The sequence below is a fragment of the Megalobrama amblycephala genome, linkage group LG21, assembly GCF_018812025.1.
Source record: "Megalobrama amblycephala isolate DHTTF-2021 linkage group LG21, ASM1881202v1, whole genome shotgun sequence".
NCBI lineage: Eukaryota > Metazoa > Chordata > Actinopteri > Cypriniformes > Xenocyprididae > Megalobrama > Megalobrama amblycephala.
The window spans coordinates 7,435,261-7,458,787 of NC_063064.1; the positions used below are offsets into that span (position 1 = coordinate 7,435,261).

The following is a 23,527-nucleotide window of genomic DNA, read 5'->3' on the forward strand; positions in this document are numbered from 1 at the left end:
CAAAAATGTGTCACTGAGCACAAAATGAAGCTTCTGCCATGGCCATCCCAGTTCCTTGACCTGAAACCTAAAGAAAATGAGTGGAGTGAACTGAAGAGAATCACCACCAACATCTGATCTCTTCTCAGGTGTTCTCCAAACTCATCAGGCATTATAGAAGAAGACTCAGAGCTGTTATCTTGGGAAAATGACATTGCAATACTTGGGTGCCAATAATTGTGGCCAACCTGAACTAGAAAAAAACATTTATTTCATAATGAGCTTTTCCACCCATTTTCAATTATTTTCCTTCAATGAAAGGTTAGAATTTTGTGAATTTTTTGAATGAAAGATCAAAAAGATAAACAATGCAGATTTATTTCACAGCCGCCTTTTTTTCATATTTACTAAGGGTGCCAATATTTGTGGAGGACACTGTACATGATCTGATGCATGCATGCAGCATGCATGACGAACATTTTGTGAAGATCCATTTTGAGGGTTATATTAGCTGTGAACTTTGTTTATGCAATATATTAGAGTCGCGAGCTCGGGGGCGGGGAGCGCGAGTAATTGAAGGGGAAGCAGCCTGAATCAGCGCATATTTAAAGCTGCAGTAGGGAGTTTTTAGAAAACGTTGACTTAGCCTGAAAATTTGAACAAGCACAACTCACAGGTCACTCCCCCTTGCTCTATGCTGTGCTACAGCCCTCCCTCCACAGCTCCTCCCCCATCACAACGGAGCCTGCCGTGAACGCGCAGGCTAGTAAGCAAGCAGGGCCACCGATGACGGCGGATAAACAGTTATGGCACATTCACTGGATACGGACAAAACATCAACAATATGATTTACATTGACTATGGCCTGCCCATACTTTGACTACAAACTTGGTCCTCAAAACATTACGTATTTTGCAATACATGTAAATTAATGTAACTATATGACATTGCACTATTTCTATAAGTAATAAATAGCTAGTAAGATAATGGTAACTAACGTTACAGTATGCAAGTAATTATTCTATCGATATGTAATGCTAAATAAGGTTTGCTAGTACATTATTTCAGCAACATGACAAGCCAGTGAATTAGTAGGTTTCAATAGTTGCTTTGCACAGTGCGTTACATTTTATCTGTATGTTATGCGGCTAGAGTTTTGACAGTCAATGGGCTCCGATGAGGAATTCACACCCACAGCGACTTCAAGGAGTCAACGGGCGGGGAGAAGAGGAAGCTGTGGTGTGTGTGGAGCATCAGGCAGGGGACGGGCAGGCCTGTTTTGAAATGATCTTAGTTGTGTAGTTCTTAAAAAATGAAACAAATCAAGCAGGGATACTTACTTGTCAAGCAGAAATGTGGCTAACTCTGCATCGGTTTTTAATCCTTTCAGGACATGTAGCTCGCTCCACCTTGGAAAAGCCGCTCTGATATTTACCCTAATTTTATTTCGGGCTCTATCTAATTCTTTTTTTTTTTGGCTTTTTTATCATTGTCATCTGTCTTTTTCCGTTTACCCGTCTTTATTTTTATGAGCAGGTGCCACTCGAGGAATTGGCAGTTTGGATTGTTTGTCCGGCATAAGCAAAGCTGTGGCACACCGGTAATCTTGAATTTGAACGCCTGTACACGCTGTGCATGAGAGGGGTGTGATCAGCGCGCACGCAAGCTTAATTGACACTGCTAAGACACTCCTCCTGGCTCTGACTGGTTGTTTCTTACCGGGAAATGGCAATTGTTTCTTCTGCAAATGGCAATAGGACCACTGGGAGGATTTTTTCACAGATTATGTGTCTCATATTCTACTGTCAGGACATAATGACAGGTTTAACAAATATGTAAAAAATTAATTTTTACAAAAGTTACCTACTGCAGCTTTAATGATGCCCCAAAATAGGCAGTTACAAAAATTAATTAAAAAAAAAAAATCTATGGGGTATTTTGAGCTGAAACTTCACAGACACATTCAGTGGACACCTTAGACTTATTACACCTTGTGAAAAAGCATTCTAGGGCAACTTTAATAATATGTATTCTGTTGTAATTTGCAGGTGTTTCGTTGGGGCTCATAGTCCTACACAGTGGCGGCAACCGAGTGGTGGAGGCCATCTTCACAAGGCTCTGTGTTCTCTACCCAAAAGCAGTGCACTGTGATGGAGTGAGGGTGTCCCGCTTCACAATGGTAGCACGTGCTTACAAGCACATCCGAGAGTGCATCCTCACCAATGCTAAGGTGATGAGCGAGACCACCATCCAGCTCCCAGAAGTTAATGCTGCAACAGTCACAAATATAGTGAGTAAATAGCATTGTTACCACTAAGCCTAAACTTTAAGCAGCTGAGGGGTACACAGAGGGTTCAAGTAATTGACGCAGTTGACTTAATGTAACCGTGGCTGCTTTGACAGGTCTAGAAACAAATAAACAATTCTGCATAATGAAAGGTAAGATTTATTGCTCACGACATGGTCTTCAACAGGCCACCATCACATCTTCAGTACTTTGGTAACTGGTACTGCAAAAAGTCTGAGACTCAGGCTGCGTTCCACTCCAGTTTTAGACACGCACTCGCAAATTTCCCTACACACTTCCCCTCGGGGGAATCCCTGTCGCCATTTTGAAGTGCGTTCCACTTTCGTGAAGTGGACGAGGGAAGTTTACATGGACAAGACCCTCGCTCCCTCGATTTTAACCGAGGGAGCGTGTCTACTTCACATGTACACTTCAGGCAGCTCCATAACCCACAATGCAACACGATTATGACGTCACCGCATATCGCGTTTAATTTACCCTACCACAAACAATTCTATGATATTAATTATTTTTTTAAACATTTAAAACACACATATATATACATATAGAATGCTGTATTAAACAAATTTGTAAGGGGAAAAAATAAAAAATAAATCCGCTCCATTGCGGATTCCAAGTGATCAAGGGCTTAGGACATTCCAGTTCAGCCCATTGCAAAGGTTCCACCAGAAGTGGGCACTCGTGCAACGTAAGCAATGACGTACATCCGAGTCAACGAGACCGAGGGAAGTTAGCGAGGGAAGGGCATTTAAAAACCGAACTGGAACGCAGCCTCAGTCATATGGTGAATGGAGGGCTGTGCTGGAGGAATGACGTTTTAGGGGGGAAAAAAAAGCCAGGAAATGACAACCCTCCAGCTTCGTAAAATTGCTCTTTCAGCATGTTATTTTGTTTATTTATTTGGTTAATGTTTGCATTATAGAGCAATTTACAAGTTTCCAACAATGTCAGCTGTCTCTAAAATGTATAATAGTTCTCTAAAAAAAAAAATCTTTTAGTCTCTAAAATCTTGGCTAAAATCTTTTTTAAACATGTTTTTTTTTCTTCACTGCTTGTTTCCTCTGCTGCATGCTTCTGTTGGGAAAATATTTCAGGTATAAATGTATATATATATATATATATATATATATATATATATATATATATATGAAGAGTTTGGTTCCAAAATGCGATAAACTCAATTTAAAAAAAAAAATAAATAAAAAAATCAGTTTCCGCCAAAATCAGTATTGTATCTGGTCGGTATTGAAAAGTCATTTATTAATTTTGCGCAAAAAGCGATAGCTGTCGTGTTATTCTGTCATGTTTTCTCCCTTTCTTTCCAAAACCAAAACACCAGTCTCCCTTCTCTGCAGAATGCGATATATATATGCTCAACCAATCACAGCACACCATTCAACGCACTGTAAACAGTAATGGCGGCGCTCTGAATACACCTGGCATCCTAGTTTTCCTTATCTACTTTGTACTTTGTGATCAACAAAAACAGAAAAATGGATCATTTTGATGGCATTGATGAACATGTGGTGGTTTCTGCGGTGGGGAACAAACGCAAGTCATCGAAATGTAATCATTTACATGAGGAGATTAAGAAGATGAGGCACGTGAGTCAGGAGGAGGAAAAATGCCGGCTGTTGCTTGTTCCACAACAGCATCAAATTTGTCACAGTCCCCAAAACTGAATCATGAACAGTTTTTAAAAGCCGTTTTTAAAGGTGCCCTAGAATAAAATATTTAATTTACCTTGGCATAGTTGAATAACAAGAGTTCAGTACATGGAAATGACATACAGGGAGTCTCAAACACCATTGTTTCCTCCTTATGTAAATCTCATTTGTTTAAAAAATCTCAGAAGAACAGGCGAATCTCAACATAACACAGACTGTTACGTAACAGTCGGGATCATTAATATGTACGCCCCAATAGTTGCATATGCCAGCCCATGTTCTGTTCAAGGCATTACACAAGCCAGTATTAACGTCTGGAGCTGCACAGTTGAATCATCAGACTAGGTAAGCAAGCAAGGACAATACCGAAAAATGATGGAGCAATAATAACTGACATGATCCATGATATTTTTAGTGATATTTGTAAATTGTCTTTCTAAATGTTTCGTTAACATGTTGCTAATCTACTGTTAAATGTGGTTAAAGTTACCATAGTTTATTACTGTATTCACGGAGACAAGAGAGCCGTCACTATTTTCATTTTTAAACACTTGCAGTCTGTATAATTCATAAACACAACTTCATTCTTTATAAATCTCTCCAACAGTGTAACATTAGCCCGTTAGCCACAGAGCACTATCAAACTCATTCAGAATCAAATGTAAACATCCAAATAAATACTATACTCACATGACCTGAAGCATGCATGCAGCATGCATGATGAACATTTTGTAAAGATCAATTTGAGGGTTATATTAGCTGTGTGAACTTTGTTTATGCACTGATTTATAGTCGAGAGCTCGGGGGGGCAGGGAGTGCGAGATTTAAAGGGGCTGCAGCCTGAATCGGTGCATAGTTAATGATGCCCCAAAATAGGCAGTTAAAAAAAATTAATAAAAAAAAAAATCTATGGGTTATTTTGAGCTGAAACTTCACAGACACATTCAGGGGACACCTTAGACTTATATTACATATTGTGAAAGAACGTTCTAGGGCACCTTTAATACCAATGTACTTGGCAAATGTTTTTATTTTAACCGTGCGGTGGCGCCAGATACTCTTTAATAGGTAATGACAAACGGAGACTTATAACATTAACAAGATGATTCGTTGAATTCATTTTGGGAATGATGACTGAATGTATTTTTAGTCAAATGCCTGTATATAAGATTAGTATTGACAAAGTTCAGAGGCTGTCATATATGTGAATCAACTTACTCTGATGTGTATTTTCAATATGAAAAATAACTTTTAAATCGATGGATTAATTGCATTTTGAGGAAAAAAAAAAAAAAAGTGTCATGGATTTATTGCATTTTGGAGAAAAAATAATCTGTTTTTGTAATAAACCTTTAGAAATCAAAATCTAGATTTGAATTTTTAATGTTTTTATAACCAAAAGATGCTATGTGAAAGTTTGAAACAGAAAATAGAGGTTTTCATCTTGCCGCTTTCTTGGTAAAGAAAACACATTTTTCCTCAAATTAATCAAAATGGATTCATAATATATATATATATATATATATATATATATATATATATATATATATATATATATATATATATATATGACCTATGGTTAATCTGGCCCGGTTTCCCCCTCACTTCAACAGCACACACACCCAGAATGTGGATGATATTTGAATTTATTTCCTGCACAGAGCAGTGGAAAAGAGAGAGAGTAGTGAGTGATGTAGATGTAATACAGCTCCATCCACAGCAGTTCTCTCCAGCTCTGCTGTTCTCACTATAACAATAAACTATTTATTCACATTATGTTGTACTAAACAAAAATAAAACACCAGAAAATTATACAGACTTTATCAATACAATTTATTTTCATCTTTCTCTTAAATTTAATGCTTTACAAAACAGCTTAAACACAGTAAATTCTTAAAGGGTATTTGACAAAAACAATTACCTGCACAGAGCAGTGGAAAATAGAGAGAGAGTAGTGAGTGATGTAGATGTAATACAGCTCCATCTATTCAAAAAAAAAAAAAACATTTCACTTTGTTAGAGAGCACATGGGAAAATGGCGCACATGGAAAGATCGAGTTCATGAAAACTATCAAATACACAAAAATACAGAAACCGGAGATAACAGAAAACACACTCTAGAAATCAATTAGTGTTCAATATGTGCAATCCCCTTCATACATTGTCTAACATTCGATAAGAAACTCATATTTTTAACCTTTAACACAAAGCTGGAGCAGAAACGACTCACCCACAGCAGTTTTCTCTAGCTCTGCGGCAGATCGTTCGAACTCAGTGGGCTATAGCACCACCAGCGCAGCCAATAGGAAGCGCGAACACATTACAGCAGGATTTTTTTAAACAACCCTCGAACTATATTTATCCCGTTACATAAATAATGGTAAGTTTTGTATTATTATTTTTTAGGCTATTATGTCAAAATTGCACTGCAAATGTTTGATTTGGTTTATTATTTATTTTATTTTATTTTTTAGGCTATGTCATGTCAAAATTACACTGAAAATGTTTGTTTTGGTTTATTTATTTATTTATTTTTTTAGGCTGTTATGTCAAAATTGCACTGCAAATGTTTGTTTTGGTTTATTATTTATTCTTTTTTAGGCTGTTATGTCAAAATTGCACTGCAAATGTTTGTTTTGGTTTATTATTATTTATTATTATTATTATTATTATTATTATAGGCTGTTATGTCAAAATTGCACTGCAAATGTTTGTTTTGGTTTATTATTTATTATTATTATTATTATTATTATTATTATAGGCTGTTATGTCAAAATTGCACTGCAAATGTTTGTTTTGGTTTATTTATTTATTTTAGGCTATGTCGTCAAAATTGTACTGCAAATGTTTGTTTTGGTTTATTTTTTTATTTTTTTTGGGCTGTTATGTCAAAATTGCACTGCAAATGTTTGTTTTGGTTTATTATTTATTCTTTTTTAGGCTGTTATGTCAAAATTGCACTGCAAATGTTTGTTTTGGTTTATTATTTATTCTTATTATTATTATTATTATTATTATAGGCTGTTATGTCAAAATTGCACTGCAAATGTTTGTTTTGGTTTATTATTTATTATTATTATTATTATTATTATTATTATTATAGGCTGTTATGTCAAAATTGCACTGCAAATGTTTGTTTTGGTTTATTTATTTATTTTAGGCTATGTCGTCAAAATTGTACTGCAAATGTTTGTTTTGGTTTATTTTTTTTTTTTTTTGGGCTGTTATGTCAAAATTGCACTGCAAATGTTATTTTTGGTTTATTATTTATTATTTTTTAGGCTTTTATGTCAAAATTGCACTGCAAATATTTGTTTTGGTTTATTATTTATTATTATTTTTTAGGCTGTTATGTCAAAATTGCACTACTGTGGATAAATGCTTGTTTTGGATTATTATTTATTATTATCTTCTTAGGCTGATATGTCAAAATTGCACTGCAAATGTTTGTTTTGGTTTATCATTTATTATTTTTTTAGGCTCTTATGTCAAAATTGCACTACAGAGAGGATTATACTGCACTATATGTCAGAATGATTGATTTATGGCACCTCATAAAAATATTCCCCCCACCCCTCCCTCCCACCACCTCCCACCGGACTGGACACCTGTTTGGACACCTGTTTTGGCCACCTGTTTTTGTCCTCCCCCCACTACCCCACTATCCCTCCCTATTACCACTACTAAGGAATTTATGACTGTGTTTTGGGTTTTGTGTGTTTTTGAAGTGAAAATGTTTGAAAACGGTGGTTAAACTTTAAAATGTAAAACAGTGTATCGGGGTGCCAGGCATTGGGTTTTTAAGGGATGTTTTTATTAAAGAAAGTTATTTCACATATTTAAATGTTTTTAAAAGACATTAATGAATTGTACAATTAAAACACAAAGACAATTTAAAATGTTGTTAGATTTTCTGAAACAAAAGTATAAAACAAGTGCACTAAGTAACATTAAGCACATTAAGTATATCAAGCGATAGCTGTTAAAATACAAATGGGTTTTTCAAGCAAAAACATTTCTAACATTTACTTTTAAAGTTTTTTAACAATAAATAATTCTTCACTGCTATGTGAAACACGTCCTATCTCATCCCTGGCAAATTCAGAATGAAGTCAGAACGGCCTGTGAAGACGCTCACAAGTCTCCGCCCCTAACACTCCTCCAAACATCGACGTCAGACTCATCCCTAACACGCCCGCCTCAATGCCGAAAGATAGAATGTATATTTAAAAAAGGACATTAATTAATTAAACAGAATATTTTAACAAAAGTATCAAACAAACGCATTATCATTAAGTATATTAAATAGTGTTGTTAAAAGGCAAATGACTTTTAAAAAGCAAAAACATTTCTAACAATAAATATTTCTTACTGCTCTGTGAAACACATCCTTTCTCTGCGTTGTCAGATACAGAATGAAGTCAGAATGGTGCGTGAAAACGCTCCCGAGTCTCCGCCCCTAACACTCCTCCAAACATCAACGTCATCCGCCCCTAACAGGCCCACCTCAATGCCGAAAGATAGGATGAAATTTAAAAAAAGGACGTTAATTAATTAATTAAACAGAAGATTTTAACAAAAGTATCAAACAAACGCATTATCATTAAGTATATTAAATAGTGTTGTTAAAAGACAAATGACTTAAAAAGCAAAAACATTTCTAACAATAAATATTTCTTACTGCTCTGTGAAACACATCCTTTCCTCTGCGTCGTCAGATACAGAATGAAGTCAGAACGGTGAGTGAAAACGCTCCCGAGTCTCCGCCCCTAACACACCTCCAAACATCGACGTCAGACACCTCCCTAACACGCCGCTCAACACCAGAGCGATAGATTGCGCATGCGTCTTTCTTGTGGAGGGGTGTTTAAAAATGATTCAGCAGTGTGCATAAATGCAAGATACGAGACTTGTGATTTTACGTAAACAGAATACTAATCTGTAACAATGGCTGAAGCATCTCTACCTAAAACTCCTGAGAGAAGCATTGATGATGCAATGGGAAGATCTGTCTCTTGCACCGAGGAAACCATTTCAGAGGACCGTGTTTGTCCAAATTCCTGCATAACAACGAGGACCGAGTCAGATATGACTTTCATTTATCCGGCAACCGCGTGTGTACGTACGACTTCAACAAGATTAGCCGCAAGGTCAAATTGATCAATGTGGATAATGACGAGAGATTTACAACAAAATCAACAGACGACCCCGATCTGCTTTTCACAGAAAAGGATTGGATTCTGTTTTACACACAAGTGTGGCGCGATCTGAAAGAAGGACGTGACGAACCGTTGTTCATCGCTGAATGGAAAGGGGTAACCATGGGGACAAGATACAGGCTACTCAGAGATCATATCAACAAATATGCGGATGACTATGTTTATATCCTCTGCAGTGATTTTGGAAAGGGGCTGCCTGAATGTTCATGGCCTATATCAGAGGCCGATCACCTGAAATACTACGACCTTAAATTCATGTTCCAGTGGAAAGATATACCTGTGTTGGAGGACATTTTTGCTAAAATAGACCAATTGTTTAAGTGGTGCGACGCGTTTGAAAGGTATAACGGTATCAAAGTAAAACTGTTTCACCCTGAATGGTGCGTACCTACCAGGCGTGGCGTTCAGAGTGTAGCTCCGCCTACATTTTACAACCATTAATATAGTCACGGATGGGAGGGTCTACATCATTCATGCATTATGTCTCAAGAGAGCGCACCTGCTACTTCACCTCTTAGCCCTGTGGCTGGACCGTCACCAACATCGGTGAGCGGATGTCATCAGAGACCCGACTTCTGGCTAAGCAAGCTCTGTACCGAACTGGGTTATCATAACTTGTCTTTCCTCGTAAACTACGGAGCTACCGGACACATCTCTGCTCCCACTGCTGAGTCTGACATTACCCTTGATGAATCAGATGGTTGTTTGGGAATTGAAGGAATTAAACTTATTAAAGCGGTGATTGTTGTGCTCCTGGAACATCTGATTGACAAAAAACTTAAGACGGAATGCGACGGATGCGCTGTGGACCATCCATCGCAGACAAGACATTCATGTCTGTATGAACCCTCTGCTTATTATTTTTACAGTGTTTTTAACGAAATAACCAAAACTCTGTTCATACCTCATTGTATGTCACAGAACTCAAATAATTCACAGCACATAGAAACTCTTTCACCTAGATATTATCACATAGAGACTGTGTCTGTACCTCGAACTAGTAAATACAAAAAACTTCCGAAACCTTTTAAGGGTAAAAATTTAATTGATGTTCAAAAAATGAAAATCACAGATAAATTAGATAAACAAATGATAAAGCTTGGGCTACTGAATATTAGATCTATTTCTTCAAAAGCACTTATTGTAAATGAAATTATCACAGAAAATAAACTAGACTTGCTGTGTTTGACAGAAACCTGGCTAAAACCAGACGATTACATTATTTTAAATGAGTCTAGTCCTCAAGGTTATGACTATCGACACAATCCTCGACAGAAAGGCAAAGGGGGAGGTGTTGCTGTAATTTATAGTAATATATTCAGAATCATTCAAAAGAATTTCAAATATAATTCCTTTGAAGTGATGGTGCTTTATGTAACATTATGTAAGTTGACATTTGTGCTGGCTACTGTATACAGGCCACCAGGGCACCATACTGACTTTATCAAAGAATTTGCTGATTTTCTATCAGAGTTAGTACTGGCTGCGGATAAAGTCCTTGTTGTTGGTGATTTTAATATCCATGTAGATAATAATAAAGACGCATTTGGATTGGCATTTGCAGACATTTTAAACTCTATTGGAGTTAGACAACACGTGTCAGGACCCACTCATTGTCGTAATCATACCTTAGATCTAATACTGTCGCATGGAATTGATATTGATGCTGTTGAAATTCTACAGCAGAGCGATGATATATCAGATCATTATTTAGTGTCGTGTATAATACAGTTAGCCAAGGCTACAAAACCACCACCCAGCCATAAATATGGTAGAACCATCACTTCTACCACTAAAGATTGCTTTATAAATAATCTCCCCGAGCAGTTTCATCGCCTTAGTATACCTGACAACTTAGAAGAACTCGATGCTGCAACAGAAACTATTGGCTCTCTCTTTTCCAGCACATTAGATGCAGTCGCTCCTTTACGTCTAAAGAAGATTAAGGAAACTAATCCAACGCCGTGGTATGATGAGCACACTCGGGCTCTAAAACGAGTTGTGAGAAAAGCTGAACGTAGTTGGAAGAAAACAAAACTAGAAGTTTTTTCGCCTTTCGTGGAAAGAAAAAATGATTGAGTATAGAACGGCTATAAGAAATGCTAGATCTACTTATTTTTCAAATCTCTTAATAGAAAACAAACATAATCCTAGGTACTTATTTGACACAGTGGCTAAATTAACTAGAAACAGAGATTCAACTGCTGACGTTTCCAAAGAGCACAGCAGTAATGACTTTATGAACTTCTTTACTTGCAAGATTGACAATATTAGAGAGAAAATTATAAACATGCAAAGTCTACAGTTTCGCTTCAGACAGTGCACTGTAGTGTCCCTGAGGCAAAACTAGAATCATTCGCCGCTATAGGAGAGGAAGAATTATCTAAACTTATCAAATCATCAAAATCAACAACATGTATGTTAGACCCAATGCCGACTAAACTACTGAAAGAAATGCTTCCAGAGGTCGTAGGTCCACTTCTTGATATAATTAATTCATCGTTAACACTAGGATACGTGCCAAAAACTTTTAAGCAGGCTATTATTAAACCTCTTATTAAAAAACCTCAACTAGATCCGAGAGATTTAGTAAATTACAGGCCAATCTCGAATCTACCTTTTCTGTCAAAGATACTAGAAAAGGCAGTTTCAACACAACTGTGTTCCTTTTTAGAAAGAAATGGAATCTGTGAGGATTTCCAGGCAGGATTTAGACCATACCATAGTACTGAGACTGCTCTCGTTAGAGTTACAAACGATCTACTCTTATCATCCGATCGTGGCTGTATTTCTCTATTAGTGTTATTAGATCTCAGTGCTGCTTTTAACACTATCGATCACAACATTCTTTTAAAAAGACTTGAAAACTATATTGGCATTAGTGGAATTGCTTTGGCATGGTTCAAATCTTACTTATCTGACCGTTATCAGTCTGTAGTAGTTAATGAAGAGATGTCGTATCGATCACAAGTTCAATATGGAGTACCACAAAGCTCAGTACTAGGACCGTTGCTTTTCACTCTGTACATGCTGCCCTTAGGAGAGATAATTAGGAAGCATGGTGTTAGTTTTCACTGCTACGCTGACGATACTCAGCTCTATATTTCCTCGCGCCCTGACGAAACCTACAAATTCACAAAACTAACAGAATGCATAGCTGACATTAAAAACTGGATGACAAGAAATTTCTTATTATTAAATTCAGAAAAAACTGATATCCTAATCTTTGGACCAAAAACTTCCTCACGAAAAAACCTTGAATACTCTCTAACACTTGACGGGTGCTCCATTAAATCTTCGTCCTCAGTTAGGAACCTGGGTGTGCTCTTTGATACCAATCTTTCATTTGAAAGTCATGTTTCTAGTATCTGTAAAACCGCCTTCTTCCATCTAAAAAATATATCTAAATTACGACATATGCTCTCAATGACAAATGCGGAACAGTTGGTTCATGCATTCATGACCTCAAGACTAGATTACTGTAACGCTCTACTGGGTGGTTGTTCTGCTCGGCTTTTAAACAGACTACAGTTGGTCCAAAATGCGGCAGCTAGCTGTTCTTACTAGAACCAGAACGTATGACCATATTAGCCCAGTTCTGTCAACATTACATTGGCTCCCTATTAAACATCGTATAGACTTTAAAATCTTGCTACTTACTTATAAAGCTCTAAATGGTTTAGCTCCCCAATATCTAAGCGAGCTCTTGGTGCATTATAGTCCTTCACGTCTATTGCGATCTCAGAATTCAGGCCAGTTGATAATACCCAGAATATCAAAATCAACTGAAGGTGGCAGATCCTTTTCCTATTAGCACCTAAACTCTGGAACAATCTTCCTGATTGTTCGGGAAGCAGACACACTCTTCAGTTTAAATCTGACTAAAAACACTCCTGCTCTTGCATACACATAACACATTATCAATACATTAACATTTTTCAAATCCGTTAAAGGATTGTTACGCTGCAATAATAGGTCGGCCGGAACCGAGAACATTTCCTATAACACAAAACCTGTAACAGAATAAGAATGGCATCTAGCTAATACGTCTCTCTGCTTATCCTGAGGTTTGCCGGGTGCTGGATCCAGGCTGATCCAGATCAGATGGAGAACCTGTGTCTGACCTGACTACACGTAGCCCAGGAGACATGGGCCTCGATCCAGTTCTGGCTGCATCTATAATTCAGATTTTTAAATCTCCGTATCCGCTTACATATATTTATATATAACTATTTTTAATTCTATAATAAAAATGTATAATTCAGATTTTGATCTCCATATCCATTTACATATATTATATATCTTCCAAGGGTTTTTTTCCCTCCTAGGACTTTTTTCCCAGTGCTAGCACGCTGGGTTTTTCTCCTAGGGGTTTTTTTCCACCCCTGGGAGTCAGCCGACATTGGCTTAGCACCATCTTGTATATGTTACATTTACCACGCTTGCTTGTACAGCTTATTTTTAACCATTTCTCTTTTTTCTGTGCTCCTAATATGTAAAGCTGATTTGAAACAATTACCAATTGTAAAAAGCGCTATATAAATAAATTTGACTTGACTTGACCTGAATTAAAAAACATTCTGGCACGTGCGTTGAAAGCGTTCGGTTTCACACCGCATCTACAGAGAATTCAAGGATCTGCTGAGACAGTCTTATGTGAACTCAGGGATGAAATGTACATACAGGAACAACTGGCCTCTCTGAGACAGAAACTTGTGGACGAGACCTGTGAGCAGATTGTTTATGACGCAGTTGATGCATGGAAAACTGCCGCACCTGCTTCTACACCTGAGACCGAGTCGCTGTGAGATGGGGAACCTCTGCTGCTGTTCTACATGGTTGATAAAACACTTCTTTAAACAACGTATGAAATGTCAAATATCCAATTTACTGCACAAAGTGATTGATGACACAACATGTAACGATACAGATGATAAACTTTTAACGCAATTAAAGAATCAGATGTGTATAGTGAGAAGATTATCGGACGAATGGAATAATATAACATACATGACTATTGCTTCTGGTGGTGATCCTTGTATTATTATCAAAAATATTCTCGAGATGATGTCTGAAAATGTTGAATCGCTTAAGATAGGTAACATATTATGTATTTGTACTTATGTAACCGACGTATGTTCTGAACTAATGTCAAGAAATGATTGATGTTTGTAAAATTATTAACACATCGGCTGAATACATGGTGGATAAAAATTTTGTAACGTGTATGAAATTTCTGTGTTTTCTGGACGACATGTAATTTTGTGTGAAACATACTTTTTTTTCCCTACATGCTTTGAAAATAAAAACGCTGTTTGATGTAAACGTATGGTCATTATTTTGTGGAAAGAGGTGGGGCAACATGAGTGAATTCATGAAGAAAATATATTACGACCCAACAAATGCAGGTGCTTTGGGTGGCAAAAGCAGATTAAAGCAAGCGGTACTACATGAATATGGTGTACGTTTAAAAGACAAAGATGTAGCTGATTGGTTGTCTACTCAGGATACGTATACATTGCATAGAACGGCTCCAATAAAATACAAACGCAACAGAGTCGTGGTGTTCGGGAAAGATCATCAGTTTCAGGCAGATCTAGTAGACATGAGCGCTTATTCAAAGGAGAATGATAACATCAAATTCTTATTGACGTGTATAGATGTATTTAGCAAATATGCATGGACTAGAGTGTTAAAGAACAAAACGGGTCAGGAGGTGTCTAAAGCGTTTGAGTCTATATTCAAAAAAGATAAAAGAATTCCTCTCAAGATTCAAACCGATAAGGGGACAGAATTCTTAAATAGACATTTTAAACAATTAACAAAAAAGTATAACATACATCATTTTACTACAGCCAGCGATTTAAAAGCGAGTGTGGTTGAGCGATTTAATAAAACATTAAAAGGACGAATGTGGAGGTATCTAACGGCTGTCAATTTCAAGCGCTACTGCGACATATTACAGGATCTGACTGATGGATACAATTCTAGCTATCACAAATCTATACGGGTGAGACCTTTGGACGTGTGTAAAGAGAATGAGCCAATTGTGTTTAACAACTTATATGGGGATCTGCGTAAAGAAAAACCTCTTTTTAAATTTAAAATAGGGGATGTGGTTAGAGTGTCTAAAGTCAGAAATGTATTTTCTAAAGGTTATGAGCAGAATTATACGGAAGAATATTTCACAATAGCAGCGTGTATACCTCGACAACCTCCCGTATACAAAATACAAGATTACGATGGCGAAATAATCGAAGGAACGTTTTATGAGCAAGAACTACAGAAAATTATTGTAAGCGCAGATAACTCATTTAAAATAGAAAAAATTCTAGACAAGAAACGCAGCGGGAAGTCTATGATTGTACTTGTTAAATGGTGGGGGTGGCCTTCGAAATTTAACAGCTGGGTGCCTGAAAAACAGGTGGTGGACTTACAGAGACCCTTAAAGACGTAGATAACATATGGAACGTATCATTTATGCTACAGTATCATCATGGAAGAGGAGGGGTTTTACATTACGCTACCTTGCAACGCCTCGAGGGTCGTATATCCAGAAAACAGTATCTCTAATTACAGAACGAGACTATCTAGGACAATTAATTTAAAGGGATTATGGGAGGTTGCTCTGGTTCAGTTTGACTACCCTAGTTCGTGGTATGCGTTCTATCAGGAGGACGCAGCCTTCATTATCAACTGTGACCAAAGTTTACTGAAAAGCGAAGAAGAACATTATAATGCTAAAGAAGACATTAATATACACATTGATCATAATGTTAAAACCATACCAGTGTTACGCAATACCTTAAAGGAGGGGTATTACGAGGATGTGCCCTTTTTACTCAGAGAAATAAATGCGTCCCTCCCCCCACGTGTATATCTTGGTTACGATCATATAAAGAATAAGGTATTTCTAAAAGCTCCTCAGAATGTCTCATTGACGTTTTACGGCCAGCTGGCTATTATTCTCTGCCTCAAACCAGGTGTTTCTATAGAGACTGCGAAGAGTCTCCGTGAGAATCGAGAAGACAGAGGCGTGACAGTAGTCTACGCTCCATTTCAAGCTGATATAAGAGCAGGTTTTTACACCTGTTTCGTTTATACAGATATAATAGAGTACCAATCAGTGGGTGATGCTTATGTGCCTTTATTAAGCACGGTACATTTAGACTGCGAGCCTAACAAGAGCGTCAGTGTTCGGTACAATAAGCCGCACTACGTGCGCGTAAATAAAAGCAGCATCACAGAAGTTTCCATTGAGGTAAAAGACGATCGAAACCAGGACATTCGGTTCACCTACGGAAAGGTAACGGTTAAACTACACTTTAGACCCGTGAAGCAGCATCAGTTTTAAATGGCGTACCTCGCTCAGTACAAAATGGATCCTGAAAGTTATATAGCATACTATCAGAACCAGGCTGGGAACGGTCTGCCGGGTTATATGGGTGGCGGTGTAATGTACGGATCGGGATTTGCAGGAATTGGCGGCGTTTTTAAAAATCTATTTAGAATGGCTCTGCCATTCTTAAAAAGAGGTTTCAGTATAGCTAAACCTCATCTAAAAGCGGCAGCAAAAAATATAGTCAGTGACGTCGTCACCACAGCTCTGACAAAATCTTATAATACTGATAACAAAGGACAGAACGGTAACGGATTAATGGTTATGACGCGTAAAAGATTCAAGCCCCCAGGGACCAGGATGAGAAGGGGGAGTGGCCAACGTGTTAAGAAGTCCAGACGGCCTGGTAAAAAACGATCATTTGCAAGGCGGACACAAAGGGCTCGTGTGAAACGGGTGAAAAAAACTACTAAACTTAAAAGATCTCTGAACACTATTTTTTAAAAATGTCTTTATTGCATTGTATGTCAGAAGAATGTGTTAAATCGGAGCTGGATCTATTCGCCCTGCCTTTAACACAAACTGCGATTGAAAGACATAACTACGTGGAAATTCTCCCATTATCAGCTATTACGGATACATCACCATTAGAATTTTTTATCGCGGGCACGGGTGAAGATTATCTTGATCTGAATAATACGCTCCTATTCACATGCGTCAAGATAACAAATCCTGACGGATCAGATATTCCTGACGGTGCACCTGTCGGACTCGTGAATTATCCAGGAGCATGTATTTTTTCGCAGGTTGATGTGTCTTTAGGAGATCGTCTAGTCTCACAGAGCTCCAATACGTATCCCTATAGATGTATCATCGAAGCTCTTATGAATTTTGGTAAAGATACTCTGGAAAGCACCTTCACAGCAGGCCTCTTTTACAAAGACACAGCCGGATCCATGGACGCCACAGACCCGGGAGGCCAGAACGCCGGCTTGACAAAGAGGGCAGCATTCACAAATGCAAGCACCGTTGTAGAATTATTAGCTCCGATTCATTCAGATATATTTTTTCAGCCTAAGTTACTCATTTCGGGAGTCGACGTACGACTTAAAATGACCCGTGCAAAAGATGAATTTTGTCTGATGGCCGGTGATGACGTCGCTTATAAACTCGATATAGTATCTGCGTCCCTTTTTGTAAAAAAGGTCACCGTCTCGCCACCTGTTCGCCTGGGGCACGCTCAGGCCCTTTTATCTGCAACTGCGAAATACGCGATTTAGAGGGTGTCCGTTAAGAATCTGTCTATACCGGCTGGTGCGCGCGTCTCTAATCATGAGAATCTATTCCTAGGTACATTACCAAAATCTATCATTCTGGCCATGACGGACAACGCTGCTTTTTCAGGGGCATACGACAGAAATCCTTTTGCTTTTAAAAATTTTAATCTGGAATTCCTGGCGCTTTGTCAGGACGGGGTACAGATTCCATCGCGTCCCTTTCAACTGCAATTCGACAACGGATCAGCAGTAAGAGAATTTTATCAGCTGGCTTTAGCTACAGGGAAGCATCTTAAAAATCAGTCCCTGGCTATAGACAGAGAGGATTTTCTTCATGGGTACACGCTTTATGCATTTAACTTGACTCCTGATGAAGAATGCGGTCATCACGTCTCCCTAATCAGAACGGGCAACATCCGTCTGGAAGCGCGCTTCAGAGAGCCCCTCAGACATACCATAACTATTATAGCTTATGCTATTTATGATTCTGTTATTGAAATTTCAAACCGGAGACAAGTGCTTGCGGACTACTATTATTGAAAATGAATACGGTGCAGTTGACGAGAATAATAGACAAGATGGTATGCAACACTAATTTCTTAGGAGTTCTACCATGCGATCATATCCCCAAAACACAGATAAAGGATTTATCCGTATTTTTTATAGCGAATACAGATCCTATCACACAGACCGGGTATGCATTGGATCGCTATTTACGTAGGCAGAGAAGGTGTAAGCTATATTTTTCGACAGCTTCGGAAATAGACCAGACTCTATTCGTTTCCCTCCAGCCTTCCAAGATTTCCTAAAAAGAATGACTTTGCAGACACCTGCGGACAACATTGTGTGTTTTTTCTGTATCATATATTAAAAGGATATGATTATGATGATATTATGAATATGTATTATGATGATTTATTTAAAAATGACAAAATGGTTTCTCTCTTCGTGAAAAAATTGAAACCGGTCATCTGTAGTGATAAGACCTTTAAATGTATACAGTGTGTGCAGTCTGGGCATATGTTTCAATCTTATTAATTGATGTTTGTGTAAATGAATAATGGTAAAAAATGTATCATAATGTGTATGTGTGATGAATAAATGAAATCGTAAAACAAATCTTTTCTCACGTTCCTTTATTATCGTAAATCACATACATTTAAATAAACATCCATATACATCTAAATAAACACTCACATACATTTAAATAATCATTCACATACATTTAAATAAGCATACATATACATTTAAAAAAACATTGATAACGACTAAAAACTTTGACTTGACTTGCATTGACTTGCACCCAGCGTCGGTGAATTAAACACATTATCGCCTGAAATGTTCGACGGTTGGTTATACGGCCACTTTTGCATCCGATCTTTCTTCAGTGACGTTTTTGGTGTGGCACCCGGGTCTCTTGTAGGTGTTCCTCTTTTAATAGATTCGATTGTTCGTCTAACGTGATGATTGCTTATTGTCGAGAAAGGGATATTTAAATTTGCAAATGCCTCCAGAAATTCGTGCCACCCCTCTGGTCTGCGATCATCACGAATATGGTGAGGCTGTGTTATATGCTTCAGTAGATCTAACATATGTGATCCTTCAATCGTTTTTCCTTTAAAAACAAATTCTCCAGAGTCTGTCCATGAAGACAACTGCTTGGCTTTGGACATTTTATCCATGATGTATTTGATATTTTTTAGACTCCTCTGCGGTACATTGCTTAACACCTCATTTACGACCTCGTCCCCAGCTACGTCATCATCATTACGGGTGTCAGCCATCTCAGTATGCATTGTCTCATCAGAGGGCTCGTGCTGAGGCAATTTAAGGGTTAAAATATTGCTCTCCATGTCACCATGCTTCACTAGTTTTAAAAACCTCTGTAAAGCATTAGTATAAAGTTCAGCTTTTTCATGTGAATCCAGATCGTCCCTCTGTAATATATTCCACATAGTGTTATCCAAGCTATCTTCCACAACATTGTGAATAGACTCACGGGGCTGACCCATCCTCAATTTATCCATCTGCTGTTTAGACACTACATAAATTTTTTCAGCATGGTCCATACTTATTGTCTAGATGTTATCAAACTAGAAATAAATGGAATGGCCACGCTTAAGAGGGGTATAAGAAATCCACCTCTTTGATTAATCATGCGCCCCCCCCCCCCCCTTTTTCTCTTGACATCAATTTTTTTTATTAGCTACGTATTTAATCTCGTAATGATTGGGTAGGTTATTTGTTTTTTCTCTTTTTTAATCTTCTGTGCTGACTAGGTGTTAATGGTATTATGCCGTGAAGAATATTAAGAACTACCTCACACAGCGAAAGAACAAATTCGTCAGAAGCTGATTGTAAAATAAGACGTCTCTGTTTAGGACTCGCTTTATATAGAGCTTTTAACAGAGGTAGGTTTCTGGATAGTCTCGAACTCATAACGTCTCACCGTTTCCTTTTCTGCACGTACACTACAGGATACTCCGACAGTAAATCCGTTCTGAGTCGAAATTTCTCAGGTGTATCCGTTTTATAGTCTATTAGTAAATATCCATAGGGACGCCCGGTAGCGTCTTTGTACGCGTCTATAAAAAACGTAGACTCTCCGGGGTACATTTGTCTCCCTAAAAAACGTATTTGTTGTTTATCTCGTGGGTTTTTAAAAATAATTAAATAACTAGCGTTGAGACTAATAGTACGAGTACTCTTCCCCTGGAAATACAGGTTTTGTATTAGAAATAACGCTGAAATGGACCTATGGTGTATGTGTTGCATAAAGAGTTGAGCAATTTCATCATTAGAAGATGCTTGATCCATCAGGTCGTCAATTACGAGAAGGGTCTTCTTATTGGCAGGAAAAAAAGAATCATCATTCAGGGATTCAGGTAAACCATCAATAAATTTAATATCAAACATATGCATTAATTCATCATAAATCGGTTGCCAGCATGCATATATGAAAACATATCTATCAAATTTTACAGAACACATCTTGTGTGAATTATACATCAAAGTTTTCACAAAATACGTTTTACCACTGTTACTAGGTCCAGATACAATAGCGCCAAAAGGATGACGCAATCTAAAATCAAAGTCCTCAGCATCATCCATATTACAATGATTCACAATATTGTTAGAATCCATGGTAACACTTTAGAATAACTCACGCTATGAAGCATTAGTTAAGCATTAGTAAATAGTTAATTCATCATTTATAAAACATTAATAGACATTAGTAAGCCATTTATAAATACAGCTATAAATGCTTTATTCTTGATTTATAAGCATATCTATAATGAGTTTAATAATACTTTATTAATGATCAATTTATCATTTCTAAATTATGTATTACATTATTCACAAACCAGTAATTTAGGAGTTGTCAGTGGTTCATAAGATCATTTAGGAAGTGTAAGTAAATGATTAATAAAACATTTAAATGTACATTTATGCATCTTATTATTTAGACATATAGTATTAGTTACTCAGTGTGTTAATAAATGCTTTATTAACATATTCCTAGTGTCAAAACTACCTCGGCACTACCTTTAAAACATTAGAGAACAGCAATGCAGAAGATCACTGAACCTTTAAATCTCATTTATAAAAGCTTTACAAAGCATAAATAGTCCTCACTTTAGATGAGCTCACAAAAATAGGTAACTGACTACTTCTAAATGTTTTATAACTACCTGAATTAATCATGAATTGCAGTAGGAATATGTGTTAATAAAACATTTACTAACACATTAAGTAACTATTACTATGTGTCTAAATAATAAGATGTATAAATGAATGTTTAAATAGTTTATTAATCATTTACTTACACTTACTAAATGAACTACTGACAACTCCTAAATAACTGGTTTGTAAATAATGTAATACTTAATTTAGAAATGATAAATTGATTATTAATAAAGTATGAAAATACAATTATTAAACACATTATAGATATGCTTATAAATCAAGAATAAAGCAATTATAGCTGTATTTATAAACTACTTACTAATGTCTATTAATGCTTTATAAGTGATGAAATAACTATTAACTAATGCTTAACTAATGCTTCATAGTGTGCAGTTATTATAAAGTGTTACCGAATCCATAAGGTAATGTGGTATAATCAGGCAGGAGCACGCGTTTGTTGTAAACGACTCTGAAGCTTTTAACGTTTGATCTATTGTGTAATGTCAGCTTTGTCTTATTACGCACAATGGTATCAGTGCGCACTAGCAGGTGCGTCGTGTCACGTGATTTCACATAATTCTGAATCAGCCCTATCAGACTTTGCAGCGTAACTATTTGTGCGTTCTCAGCGTTGAGTGTAATGCCTTTAGCCTTGAGACATACTTTCCCTTTCGCAGTTCTAAAGCCGTAACTTTTAGGTCCTGCCGAAGCGAATTCTTCTATATGATCGTGAGGATCCAGTTCATCTGTAAGATCACCCAGAAAAGATCCGGTCTCAGGCATCCAGTCATTCGTTTTAGACAAAAAAATCACACTGTCCGTGTCCGCATAAATGACCCGTTCGCCTAATTTATCCAATAAATCATAAAGCTCCAAACGCGCATATGCTGTCGTGAAGGCTCCTATGAACACATTGACGTCACGAGTAGCGCAAGCTAGCTTGTCAGGGTATGTCCTATTGTATTAGAGCTACTGAATCCGACACAAACGAGAAATGTTTTATCACATAACCTGTTCCCGAATATAAACCGTGCAAAGTCCTCCGGTTCACTCACCAGCTCTGTTATTGGCAATTGCTCGCGAAGACAGAATCTCCCCCACAAAGAATTAAGAATTAGCTTGCTTGTGGCTCGTTTTGCTTGATTGTGAGCAATTTTGTCAATGTTCAATTCGATTCCCTCTTTTAAGAGATACGAATCAATATAAGCCTGTTTGTCAGTCTCTGTGACTACGTGTGCTGGAAACCCCGACGCCTCTTGTTTGTGTTTGAGGAATGTTTTAACGTAGTCAGTGAATAATGTGTCTGACTTCTGTTGAAAGTGCCAGACTTCGTCTATTTTCAATACGACATAGCCATGTTTGATGGCTCGCGATAGCTCGACGGAAACCCAACATCCACTTATCGCTCTTTGTTCGTCTGTGTGACTGCATCTTGCTTGATTCTCTTCCTCCGCGCACGTACGACACAGAGTGAACATTAACTTCTGACGGGTTCTGAAAGGGAGCACAGGATGATAGAGGCCTCTAGGGGGCAGCACTGTCGCCTTAATTAGACCAAAGTATTCATCAATAGGGCCAAAGTCTTTAAAAATTATGGTTGGGTGTCCTATGGGGTATGTTTTACATGATTGCACGCGGGGATATAAGGAAGTAAAATCGTAATAATGAATTTTCTGATCCTCTGTGATTTTGTGATATACCTTAAATGCGTTTGTCCTTCCCCCAAACAACGCATCTCGTGGTTTTAGTCTTTCAGGCGCTTCATATTTTTCCATAAATTTCATAACTGACGGATCGTCTTTTTTCGCTCGCTACCATTCACATTCCCAGATTGAAACTACGTCCAAGGAATACACGTCACGCAGTGTTTGAAGCCTGTTTTCAGTCTGTCGCCTGAGATTTTCGAATGTCACTTTATGCAGAGGATGGACATCATCGGGTTTAAATTTACAATAATGAGCGTGAAAAAAACACCCTAAATATTCTAATGCCACTTTATGGTTATTATTTTCATAATATCCATCGAGATGGAATGGACCAAACTGAACTTC

General features: G+C 37.4%; 1 long non-coding RNA gene across 1 annotated transcript; it reads right to left on the reverse strand.

Annotated features, from left to right (window-relative positions):
* Positions 1-5,537: 5,537 nt before the first annotated feature.
* On the reverse strand, positions 5,538-6,310 carry LOC125256190. The gene is made up of 3 exons (XR_007182072.1): positions 6,185-6,310; positions 5,876-5,938; positions 5,538-5,701 (listed from the first exon to the last, which is right to left on the reverse strand). It is a non-coding gene; the product is annotated as an uncharacterized LOC125256190 (long non-coding RNA).
* Positions 6,311-23,527: the final 17,217 nt, after the last annotated feature.